This window comes from Xylocopa sonorina, chromosome 1 (assembly GCF_050948175.1).
Source record: "Xylocopa sonorina isolate GNS202 chromosome 1, iyXylSono1_principal, whole genome shotgun sequence".
NCBI classification, from domain to species: Eukaryota; Metazoa; Arthropoda; class Insecta; order Hymenoptera; family Apidae; genus Xylocopa; species Xylocopa sonorina.
The window spans coordinates 1756711-1768824 of record NC_135193.1 but is presented as its reverse complement, the minus strand read 5'-3'; the positions used below and the strand labels follow the sequence as shown (position 1 = coordinate 1768824).

The following is a 12114-nucleotide window of genomic DNA, read 5'->3' as shown; positions in this document are numbered from 1 at the left end:
TTGTTTTGACTTCCAGCTGTTCTCATGATTAGAGTATTTTCTTACGCGAAGATACTGTCTGAAACCAACGATGATTTATGATGTCACTCGTTCTAATATATTCTCGCAATTAGTTGAACTGTTACAGTGCGAGCAATAATTATTAAATTAGTAAATTGCGACAGAGTTTATAATTTGATGAAACGACTCGACACATTCTTGAACCATCTTACCTATTATTCGTCTTACCTATTTATCAGGTATCTGACACTTGTTGTCTAACACTCACATGTTTTTCTACGTCTGATTAAAGAAAAGTACTATAACCGATCAGGCTATTCGGGGTCGATCTAGGTCTCTTATTCTCCTTGGAAATATGAACAATACTCGACAGGGATAGATGTACAGAGCGTCAAATAATATCCTACAGGTGAAAGGGTAATACTCGCAGTCGGAGGATTTCTTTCGACTCGTTGATCGATCACGAACGGAATGAATGGCTAGCGAGAAGAAGAAATGCCCTCCAACACAGCTGCCGGTTAAATGGAATCTACGAACTTCCTAATGGGCAAAATAAATTTTTAACTGGCCGTCGCTCGAGCTCTCGCGTTAATTGGCTAACTGCTCTTTAACCTAGCACTTTTCTTCGTGCTTGCTTATTTTCTTCCTCTTTTTCTCGGGACACGGAGACGTGCTTTCACTCTCGAGTGTCCGGGTCATGAAAAACAAGTTTCTTTTCGTAAACGGGGGATAAAGAAACCCTTGAATCGTTATAATTGCGATACTTTCATTTGTTTCGATTCCTTTTTATCCAACCCTTATCATTTTCATTCCATTTACTCCAGGTGTTGCATAACCCTTTTATTATGCATTATGTTTTATTCGCAAGCTTACATATCGCGTTTTACGTAACTTGTTTTCACGAAACAACGTGCAGTTTAAATAAATATTTATTCTTTTCTTACTGACTCATCCTTTCTTCATGATTATTTTTTTAACTCCACGAAAGCCATTGATACGTTATTCTTCCTCGCGACATTTGTTTTAAAAATGAACTTAGTTGTTATAATTATTCAAACCTCGTTGCACACGTTACGTTCGAGCTTTCTAGCTAGCGCCTGTTTGTCGCGCTCTTCTTTTATTAAAATTTATATGGGTTCGCTATATCCTTTTGTGTAGCGCAACAATATCAACAGCCGTTTTTTTTCCACGGCTAGTTGTCTTCATTTTTCAAAAATCTACATGGCGAGCGCAGTGTTCCGGAGGTGGAAAACGGTGAAAGTCGAGTGGCCTCGCAGAGCCATCGGTCCATCGCTAATTATATTCGAACACCGAGCTCGAACGCGAGCATTCGAGGGAGAGTGTTTTCGACGTTTGTCAACGAGGCTCGTAATAAAAGAGGCGAGCGCCGTTCCTCCGATAGTTTTCGTTTCGTTTGCCCTGCACAAAGCGCTCTCGCATAATTACGACCCGCCGCCCCCTTTCGCGTTTCATTACTCGCAGTCGGTTAAAATCGTTTCGTTTTTCGAGTGAATCCAATCGAAAAAAATCCATTCACTCGAAATGGATTACAGCGCACGCGATTTAAAACAATAAAAACAAAAAAAAAAAAAAAAAGGAAAACGTTGTGCGAGGAGAGGGAAGTTAATGCAATCCGTAGTAGGGCGGAATTCTTTTCTAAACGCGGCGCCATTGAGGACGGCCGAATTATAAAAGGTTCATTTTAAACGCTTTTAACAGGCAGGAGGGAAGAATGGAGCATTATTTTGCGCGTTTCGAGAAATCCTTCCGAGAAAGATTGCGGGTGGAAAAGGGTTCTTGTTGCGAAGTGGAAGAATTGTTGGGGTGAATGAGACTGTCGAGAGATATTTGTGTAACGATTATTCCCTTCCTTGAGACATTTCTATTATACTTTGTTAAACTAAATATGCTGAAGTGTTCTTGAATTTCCAGGTACACAATATCTATTATTCTACACCATTTGCCAATCATTTACTAGATATTTCTGTTTAAATTGGAAGGGAATCGGTAATAATTAATTGCAATGCGCTAAATGATTAAAAAGAGTCACCGAGGTTTTTATGCGTTTCACACATTTCAAGCGTTTAAAAAACCAGTACTTTGGATGTTTTATAGCCATTTATTCATTTATTATTTAAAATTGGAGAAGAGTTCTAAAAAAATCTCGTATGATACACCCATGAATTGCTTTAAAAGGAAATATAAAAAATATTAAAATTATTCGTAATTATCGTATGAATATATCGAAAAGATAGGAATTTATACTATACCAAAATTTTCTAAAACATATATAGAACAATAGATATATGATCTATTGCTGACATACTTTAACAAAGTCTACTTTTTTCTCAATATTTCAGATTAACATGCTACTTATTTTATATTATGCTATCATTTTTTTCGTATTCAATTCCGAATCCCACTGAATTGCAAATCTGTCGTACATAACACGAGAACTTTAATCCCATTAGTTGTGGACCAGCTTGTGCACGCAGTGAGCTCCGGAGATTAAGTGAAACCAGACTCGCGAAAGCATCAACACGCGGAATGTCAGCTGTAAATTACAGTGAGTTACACAGGGGGTGGGCTAAAGCTGCGGTAATTGGTCCGCATTTACAGATTCGATTTAATTTATCCCGGTTACGTATCGATCTCCTCTGCTCAATTAACGGGGCGGCTATAATACCGGCAGAGACGTTTCTCTAGCGAGACAATTTCCAGCTTGTTTAAATAAATTGCAAATTTGACCATATCATTTGCAAACGTTTATTAGGTTGAACATTTTTAATTCTCAATCAATTTTGCTGAATGTTTCTTATAGTTTGAGAGATTTTTTAAATTATAAACATCGTGGCATTACGTTTATGCAGAATTCTTATTAATAATTTCAATAAACAGAGTTCAAGATTTATAGAGAATTGGCTATTGAATAATTAGAGCTCTCAGCACCATGGTAGACCATAGACAATTACCGCTCACGTGTTTATTAAATCGAAGACACAAATAACTTTCGAATTATGCAATTTCTGTGTTCGCTACTGTAATATTTATTCGGCGAAAATAATTGAAACGACAATTATTACAGCTGCTCGACCTTACAGAACGTTCTACTGCGAATCGCTCAGTCCGCAAGGGGTGGAACCAGTATTAATATCGCATAAAAAGTTGCACCATTCACAGAACCAACCAAACTGTTCTCTACTAATCTTTAAAATTACAGAATTCTAATACTGCCGTTATAAATGTTAGTACCCTTCGTTCGTCTTCTTTACGAAGCGGGAAACAGCCGTTAACCAGTAATCGAACACGGAGATATTTATTATATTTATAAGCTACTTACCGGGGTGCATTTTCTATACGAGCTTACCGTGCCTCTGCAGAGGAGCCTCGGATGGAACTGAGCCGCTTCGTATGCAATTTATGTTGTCATATCGTCGACACTGCGGGGATGCTTTAAATTTGCGCTACAGATGATTTTTTTCCACCGAGTTTCACTTTCATTCGGCTCGAAAATTCCAATCAAAGATGGGGTAATTGTCTGACCGATGTAATTGAATTTAAAAAACGCGATGAATCTTTAACAGGGTTGAAAAGAGTAACGGTAAAATAAATTGGGGTGCTCGAATGGATCGCGACCGAATCGTTGCCGAACGAGTTTTTGCAGAGATCGATGGTATCGCGGGAAATTGTCAGGCTGTTCTCCCGGAGACGCGCAGCCCAGAACTCGATGCAAACAGTCGCTCAATGCCGTTGGATGACACGCGATCGATTTGCGTCTGGATACAAATCGATAGCGATCGTGTACAGACGCGATTATGCGCTGCGACAGATGGCTAATGTAAGTGGGTCTACGGACAAGTAAAGACAGTTCGTTGAAATCGTAGGAAGTCGTGACGGCTTGCCTATTGGAACAATATTTTATTGTATATCGCGTAGTTTACGCTACGATCGTAATTTATCAGATTTAAAAGAAATTTTATTTTATGATTATATGATAAAATTTGTACTAGTTTTGTTTAGCGTCATTTCTCTTATGCAGCCTCAAAATATTTATTTTAAAGCAGAATTTTTTCTTTAAATTTCTGTTATTATTAGATAGATACTTAAACTACATGGACAGTCAGTGTTTCTACCCCCCGCGTTGTTCCACTGTAATCTAATTCCCGACGAAAAAGCAGTGGAAGGTAAGAAAGCCACAATCAGTCAATTATATATGTATCTATACATTGAATAAACAATTGGTAAAGAATCGAGGAATTTTCGTTGTTAATGTTTTCGTGAGCAGAGCAGAGTGGCGCAGTGGAAGCGTGCTGGGCCCATAACCCAGAGGTCCGTGGATCGAAACCACGCTCTGCTATTCGTAAAAGATTCGAAGTACTTTTTTGCAACATTTATCACGAATGCAATATTAACTCTCGTGCGCATCGTTTCGAAGTAGGTCACGAAAATTTTATATCGGATTACATTCGTATGAATTTCTCATCGTATAAACTAGATGATACGGACAAAAATAGACAATCTGTAACGTTTTTCTCGTGCCCATTATTTGATTTTTTTTTACTAGATCTATAACAGGAAAGAGAGTAACATCTTTTGCATCTTCTACTAGATCTAAAACAGTGTAGGAAAGAGAGTAACATCTTTTGCAGTGTTTATTTCGTGTTTCAGCTTTTTACCGAGTCTCTTACCAAGCTACTGGAAAGCTTTAATCTTCTTAGACAGCTCTTGCTTTTAATATGTAATAAAAGGAATAAGTAAGAAGAAAATGCAACGTTGGGGAAAAAGTAAGCGTACTACATAATTAAATAGATGGAAGAAAATAATGTAATATGTACTGCAATACTCCTTCTGTGGAAAAAAATATAATTAGTAGTACATAATGACATCAAATCTGCGGAAATTGCAGCATAGCTTTCGCATAGTAGTTATCAAAGTCTGTGCGTGCTACAAAGTACACCGACATATCAACCATTTTGAATTTAAAAAGTGGTAAAAAAAATGTTTTCGGTAGGTATATCACTCAGACACAGCGATTTCTCCATTAACTAGGTTAAAGTACATAATTAAATGAATAAGAATTTAAGAAATTATCTTACCATTTACAAATTAAAGGGGTAGGTGTGAATGAATATTCCACCCGAAAGGGGTGCGCGTCTGCGTTTGTATTCTTTCTCGACGATTTATTTATTTATCAGTTAGATCTTACAAAAGAACATATAATACATATTACGGCTTGACAGTGAATCCATAAGTAGTACAATATTCAAAACCTTAGAACTTAGATCGCGGCGCGCTGACGCCCGTACGTGTTAGCTTAAAATTAGAATCACTCGGTGTAAGAAAAAACGCGGCACGTATTGTATACGTACACCTCAGAGACAGGTATATGTATAGTATATATATAATATATGTATAACTATATATCGGCAAAGTATCGATAGCGTGCGCGCGTGCACATGAAACAGAGGGCCGTATAAATACATACAGTGGCTACAAAATAAATTGGCATGTAATTGTATTAATTTTACGATTCCGCATACACTCATTAATCGAGCCAAAACACGTTAAATTTCGTACTGCTTAATAGCATTTTTGTGTGATTAAAATAACGTGGAAACGAAATGTACGACCTCATTAAAAGCTGCCGTATTGGAAAATGTACCCTCCAATGTCTTGTGTAGCCACCATACATGCGTGTATGTATATATACGTGCGACATCATCGTGAGTTCGACGTCTTTTTCTTTATTTTTAAATAGAAACAACCGCCGTATATTGTGTAATTGTTACGTACAATGAAAGAAAAAAGAGAAAGAAAACAGTGAAATACGCAAAAATTTCGTCATGTTCTACCGACGAACAAATACTTTTTCCAAGATAAACGAATCGAAACGAAATTTCCACGATTTTAGCCTAGAATCGAAGAACCATTATTGTCGTTGTTCGCAACGACGGTTCGAAACGGTCCTCTCTTTTTTTAAAATACAATTAGAATTAATTGCGGTTACGCTATTTTCATATATATATATATTTTTGTTTTTTTGTTTTTTTTCTTCCCTCTTTCGCACAACGGAGCAAACGATTTGCTCGATATTTCCTGGTAATAACACGAGTTTTTAAAGACGACAAATCCTGCTTTTAAAGATGTGTGATCAAAGACGGACCATGAACATCCGGTTCTGTTAATGAGCTTCCCTAACGACTAACACCGAACTTTCCTTATCTTTGGTTTACCTACGAGCTTAATATTTTGTTTCCAGAAAATTCGTATAATGTAGTGAACGTGTGTGTACTTGTGTCTTATATTTGTGTGTATCAGAGAGGGGGACAGAGAGGAAGGGGCAGAGTGACAGATGAAGGAGACAGATTGGGACAAATAGACATTTTTTTCTTTTAATCAGAATCGTACTTAAGCCTACCTTACGAGATAACGTTCTTCCTTTCTTTTTGTTTTATATTTATTATCCTATACTCATCGAGAATCATTGAAAAAACTCGGAACGTTTTCTAGAACACCATTTTATATCCTCGACTAGAGCGAGAACGCCCTACGCACACGTGAAACATCATTGGGAAATCGGCTATCGGTGCGTTTACGAGACTTCCGGTTCAGTTTCGTTATTAGCATTGAAGGAATAACGTGGCGCACGCGATAACCCCGTTTGGTACGATTTTATTCCCCCTTCCGTCAGGTTTTTCTTTCCTTTTTTTCGTAAGTTTCTTTGTCTTGTTTTCATAATCAAGTAGCTTCTTTTCTCGTTTTCGTATCCCTTTGTACGCGTGCGTGCGTCTCGATTGACAACAGACGTCGTGCCACAAAATGCCATCGTGCAGGATGCTTGGATGACGATGTACGACGAAGTGGACGAGGAACAATGACGATGGGAAAGAGTTAGGCTATGATTACACGAGCCAAGATGAGAGTTAAGGGGTACGTGACTTGGAATTGATAGTCTCACTCTGCAGCATAGTGCTCGAGATCGATGGAATATTTCATAAACATTCTATTTCCTCTAATGCGAAGATTGCGCGTTACATTTTTATATTCTCACCTGGTTTTATTAGGATGGAAGATTTGGTAAACTAAAATTCAGTCCAACAAGCAAAATTTGTTTTGATTACAGTTACCCTTTTCCCCCCTACACGATTGTAGTTACTTTCACTAAAACAGGTTGTTTTTAAACTTTGATTGGAGTAATGCTACGAATTCTCTCGAGTCGCTCTCAATTCTCTGCACACTCCTCCTCCAGGAATTCTCCGAAGGAAATGTATTTTGCATTCAATCTTAGTCGGCCAAATCCTTCAATCCTTTCGTTATCCAGTAACTTCACTTACTCGTCTCAATCTCAAGATCGTCCGTGCCTAAAAAATTCAGATCTCCCCTCCAAACAAAAACCCTTTTACCGGAATCATTTACCGTTCGATCATTTTCTCCGGAGAGAGAGAGAGAGAGAGAGAGAGAGAGAGAGAGAGAGAGAGAGAGAGAGAGAGAGAGAGAGAGAGAGAGAGAGAGGAAAAGTTCCCTCTTGCATTCTCATCTTACCCCGCTTTATTTTCATCCCCGTATGCTACCGTGAAATGGAAGTGGAAAAAATGGTTGTTTCGTCAGTGGCAGGCGTTCTAATTCCTACAGGTTGCATAGTTAAGCCGCGTCTTCACCGCTCGAAGCTGAAGTCGAATCTTTTATATCGACTGACCAACCCCGTCGTCTCCAGCCAAGGTCATTTTGCAGTCCGACCATTCATATACTATATATCGCGATATTATATATATGATAACGCATATACTATGACAAACAATCTCAACATCATCGATAATTATCCATTTTTCTACTTTCTTCCTCTTTTTTTTTTCTCTAGATCGCGCGGGGCAACCGATACTCCACGTTATCAACGGCTAGTCCGTCATTGAGGGGGGCCAAGTGGGCGCCATTTCGTTTGTGCGAGCCTAAACGACATCTTGTCTTCGACCGTTTCACGTTATGATAAAAGCGCGGGAATCTTCTGCGAAAAAGAAGGAAAGAAAAATATAATACGATGCTTTTTCCTTCTTTCAGTTTTGCGTCATCGTGTGTATCGTAATTGATTTTTGTTTGACATCGATGCATTAAATTAGCGAACTTATAATTAGAATCGAGGTGAACTTAAACTATACGCTTATTATAGTGGATCACGTGAACGTTTCGCGTTTTTGGGCAAGTAGTTGCGATTAGCTGGTACGAATGGAGTTTAGCTATATTTTCGATATCTTTTATATCTATCAGTTCATATTATTTGGTGTTAAAAATACAACATAAAAGTATGGATGAAAATTTCTAATTAAATTGGTAATTATAGAAAAGTTAATTAAATTGATAATGAAAGATTGATAATTGATAAATTGATAATACGTTGAAATATTGCTAAGAAAATTAGGAAGCGGTAAAAATTGTGTTACGTTTCGCTGTATAACTGACATTTTATATTTCAAGGCTTGTTTTCACACTCGGCTTTACACCGTGGAAAAGCCGATGAACGCAGCAAAAGCTGGTCAAGCGTTGTCGATTGTTTCAACTAGCTTTTGTTACGCAAAGCCGATTAATTCGCTAACAAAGAGAAATGCATATGGCTTCAATTTTCAAAGCTGAGACCATTTTACACGTACAATTTCATTTATATCCAATTCGAAATTCATATTGCATTATTAAATAGTCAACAATTGAAGCAGAACTTAAAAATCTGCATATAGCTACTTAGAATTACATCATAAGATCTTAAGAAACCATGCTCGATATTCAAACCAATAATTCTAATTCTCTGTTAAAAATTAACGAAAGTTCTGATTTAAAAAAATCGAAAATCCTTAAAATTTCATTCAAAAATGAAGGGTTATAGTTTAAGATTCGACGAGATATTCCACCTCTACCAATTATCTTTCCCAAAAACGCGGAAGAACTCCCTATAGAACCTTAACTGAATATCGGCAAATCAGCTCTAGCCTCGATGAAACTTAATCTCTACGCATAGTAAGTTAACAGCTAAGAGATGGCACTCCTTAAACCACGGAACACAGCTCTACTTATGATACAATAAAGAACGCGCGCGGTTCTTCTATCGTTTTGTTCGCGCCTCGCGGGAACAGAAATGGGAAAGAATGGAAATACGGAAAGAAATACGGCTGTGTATCGTCGCGAACGATCAATTCGCACTGCCTTTCTTTCGATTGTCTGATGTTCAATCAGCGGTTTTTGGCGATTGAACCAAGTAGGCGAAGAAGAAGGCTCGACGGAGGAATAAGGGAGGACGGAACCGCGTCTCACGGGTAGTTCCATGCGTTCCGACATTTTCGGGCCGTACTCATTTATTCATCGCGTGTCACGTCGAATTCGATTCGTAGACGCTACGAATTGCGTCTGAAGAGGAGGAATGTTACTATTGTCGATCGCGGGTTTCGAATTGTTTTACGAGAATGAGAAGCCGATCGTTTACCTTTCGAGAACAGATCTTTCGAGAAGAAATTGATCAGTATTTGGTAATGTTTTGGCCGTGGATAAAAAAGTAAAAATCGAAATTTCGATGTTTGTTAATTTCAAGATAATGTTGCAATTATTCTGTCCTGGAATATAATATAATAAAAATTTGAAGTGAAAGGTGACTTTTTTTACAAGAAAATTATTGAATTGAATTGACTAAAGTGGAAGATTGCCACCGTCTGTTTAAATTAATCTCTGTTGCGAAGAAAAAGGCAATAAACGCAAATATAAGATGCGTTAAGAGACAGTATTTACCATCTTAATTGCAGAAGTGAATGAATAATGTGAAACGAAGGAAGTAATCCCTCTCATCATTATTCCCTTTCATTTCCTGAAATACGACAGCGATTAAATTCCGTTTAAATTTAAAAACAATCAATTATAATGCAAACCGTAAAAAGAGCGAAAGCACGGAAAAGATTGCAAACGCTGTTCAATCACCATTTCCTTCGATCGATTGAATTCCACTCAAAGATAAAACACTGCTCCCGACAACTTAGACAAATAGTAATTAATTGGCTACAATTGAACCGTTGCCTGCCGATTATTTACTTCTTTACACGTTTAATTAGCCTCTTTATCAGCTGTCTTTCTCCGCATGCTATATCTAAGAAAAAAAAAAAAAAAAAAACTTTAAAAGAAAATTCAATCCTAACTGAAAAGGGTAAATTAAAATTAGAATTCTGTCTGGCGTTGTTCGTGCTTCAGGAGTTATCAGGAAGTAATTAATTATTCATACTTCATTTCGATCTAACACGGGTTAATGAACGAGATACGAGTTTGGTTCTGGACTGGGTATAGCTTAGGTGGAGGCGATAAATCGATACTGAAATCTCATTTTCCGGGTCAGCCTCGGTTAATCCGAAACAGGTGGCCGGAAACTCGCACCGAAATCTCGCTTTCCAATGACTTATAATTTCATTGACACTACCAATTTCAAACTTGTGAACTAACCATTAAACTGATTATATTGCAAAACAAGCTGTTGCTTAGCATTAGAAGTTCAACAAACTATCTTTTATGATACGTTCTTGTACGTCCAAATTAGTTTCAAGTTAATGTTAGTATCTTTTGCTTAAATCAATTCCCTTCGTTTTCGTTTTATTTCTTTTTTCTGAACCCAATTCAATCTTAAACAAACTCCAGTATACCTTTCAGTCATTTTATTGCTTCCCTTAATCCCTTTTGCGTTATAACTACTCATAAACTGCTCATTGAAATAAATTAGTATATTCCACTACAAGTTTTCATTCCATATTCGAATTGAATTCAATTCCTTTCCTTCCTCCACTTACATTAAATCACAGTGAAATAATTAAACAAAACGATTTCTTTATTCATCGTTATCTCTTCTTTCGATCATTAACATGTTAATTTTTGTTAATAGCAGTGAAATAAAAATAAAATGAATACAATACAGAAAAATCTTTTAAAATAGAACAAATTAAAATGCCTATACTTATTTTCATATTATCTCTTCGGCAGTGCTAAAAATACCCACAATATCTTCTTTCCTCCCGCCTATTAAATTGATTATCCGAAATGAAATTATTATGCTCTACTTTTAGATTCAGCACCATCGTTCTCTCTTCCACCCCTGTTCGATCGCCCCCAAAATATTCACGCTTCCCGTACAAACAACAGTTTCATTCCGAGTCACGATGAAAATCCGTTCATTCCTCCTCCGACGCAATTTTCAATGAATCCATATCGGTGCGAAACACCGTGACCAGCGCGAACGGTTCCAAACAGTCGGCTGTACAACCCACAGAAACGTCGACGGCGTTCGCCGATCGAACGGTATATCGAGATACGGTTTCCGTTGCGGTTCCCCGGGGGATTTTCTGCGTTTCCAGAGAGCGAGACACAGAGGGTGAGACGAGCCCGATCCACGGCGATAAAACCGGCCCGATTGCACGGGGAATTGACTAAGCTTTCGCGTGTATCGTCTGTCCGTTGTACCAACTTTCGACAGCCTTGCGAGGACACACCGACAGGCCAGAAATTGCCAACTCGTGGAAACAATCTTAATGCTTTTATATGTGCGTGTGTGTGTGCGTGTGCGCGCGCGCTTGTAGAATACATACAATGTGTACAGTACGCGTGTATGTAAATATGTGTGTGTGTGTGTGTGTGTGTGTGTGTGTGTGTGTGTGTGTGTGCGTGCGTGTGTGCGTGTATATATATATATATATATAGGTGGATTCAAGCGACGATGGATTAGGTTCGGTCAGAAAAGTCTTCGCGGGGGTAGAAAAATACACGTATCAAAAACATTGGTATACTTTTCGTGGTCATGGAATGATTTGCTGTGAAGATTGGGTGGGAAATATTGCACTTTTTATACGATCGTATGTCTTTTGATCGAGTTCTGGTAAAGTTGATCTGAAAATGTGGATATAATGGTTATATTGTGGTGCGTGAAGTGGCAGCAAGTAAAATCGATGTGTAATTAAATGTATTAATAAGAGACGCGGTGTGAATGATAAAATTACCATGTACCAGTATTGTTGAAGTTCATTAGCGATGATAATTACGTCCATCACTATGCTATCGTTATTTCCATTTCCATTTGTAAATTTATATTCGATTGATGATTGCCAC

At 37.8% G+C, this 12114-nt stretch overlaps 2 protein-coding genes and 1 non-coding gene across 3 annotated transcripts in view; 1 reads left to right on the top strand and 2 right to left on the bottom strand.

Moving 5' to 3' along the window:
• Rh50 (Rhesus blood group-associated glycoprotein Rh50) overlaps positions 1–3459 on the bottom strand; it is a 36974-nt gene extending 33515 nt beyond the window's left edge. Inside the window, exon 1 of the mRNA XM_076896974.1 lies at positions 3368–3459. The gene's annotated coding sequence lies outside the window, so the exon portion shown is untranslated. The remainder of the gene's footprint in view (positions 1–3367) is intronic.
• LOC143431774 (large ribosomal subunit protein eL32-like) overlaps positions 1–12114 on the bottom strand; it is a 310021-nt gene that overhangs the window by 72401 nt on the left and 225506 nt on the right. The window lies entirely within an intron of this gene.
• Trnam-cau (transfer RNA methionine (anticodon CAU)) lies at positions 4286–4357 on the top strand. Its single transcript has one exon. It is a non-coding gene; the product is annotated as a tRNA-Met (tRNA).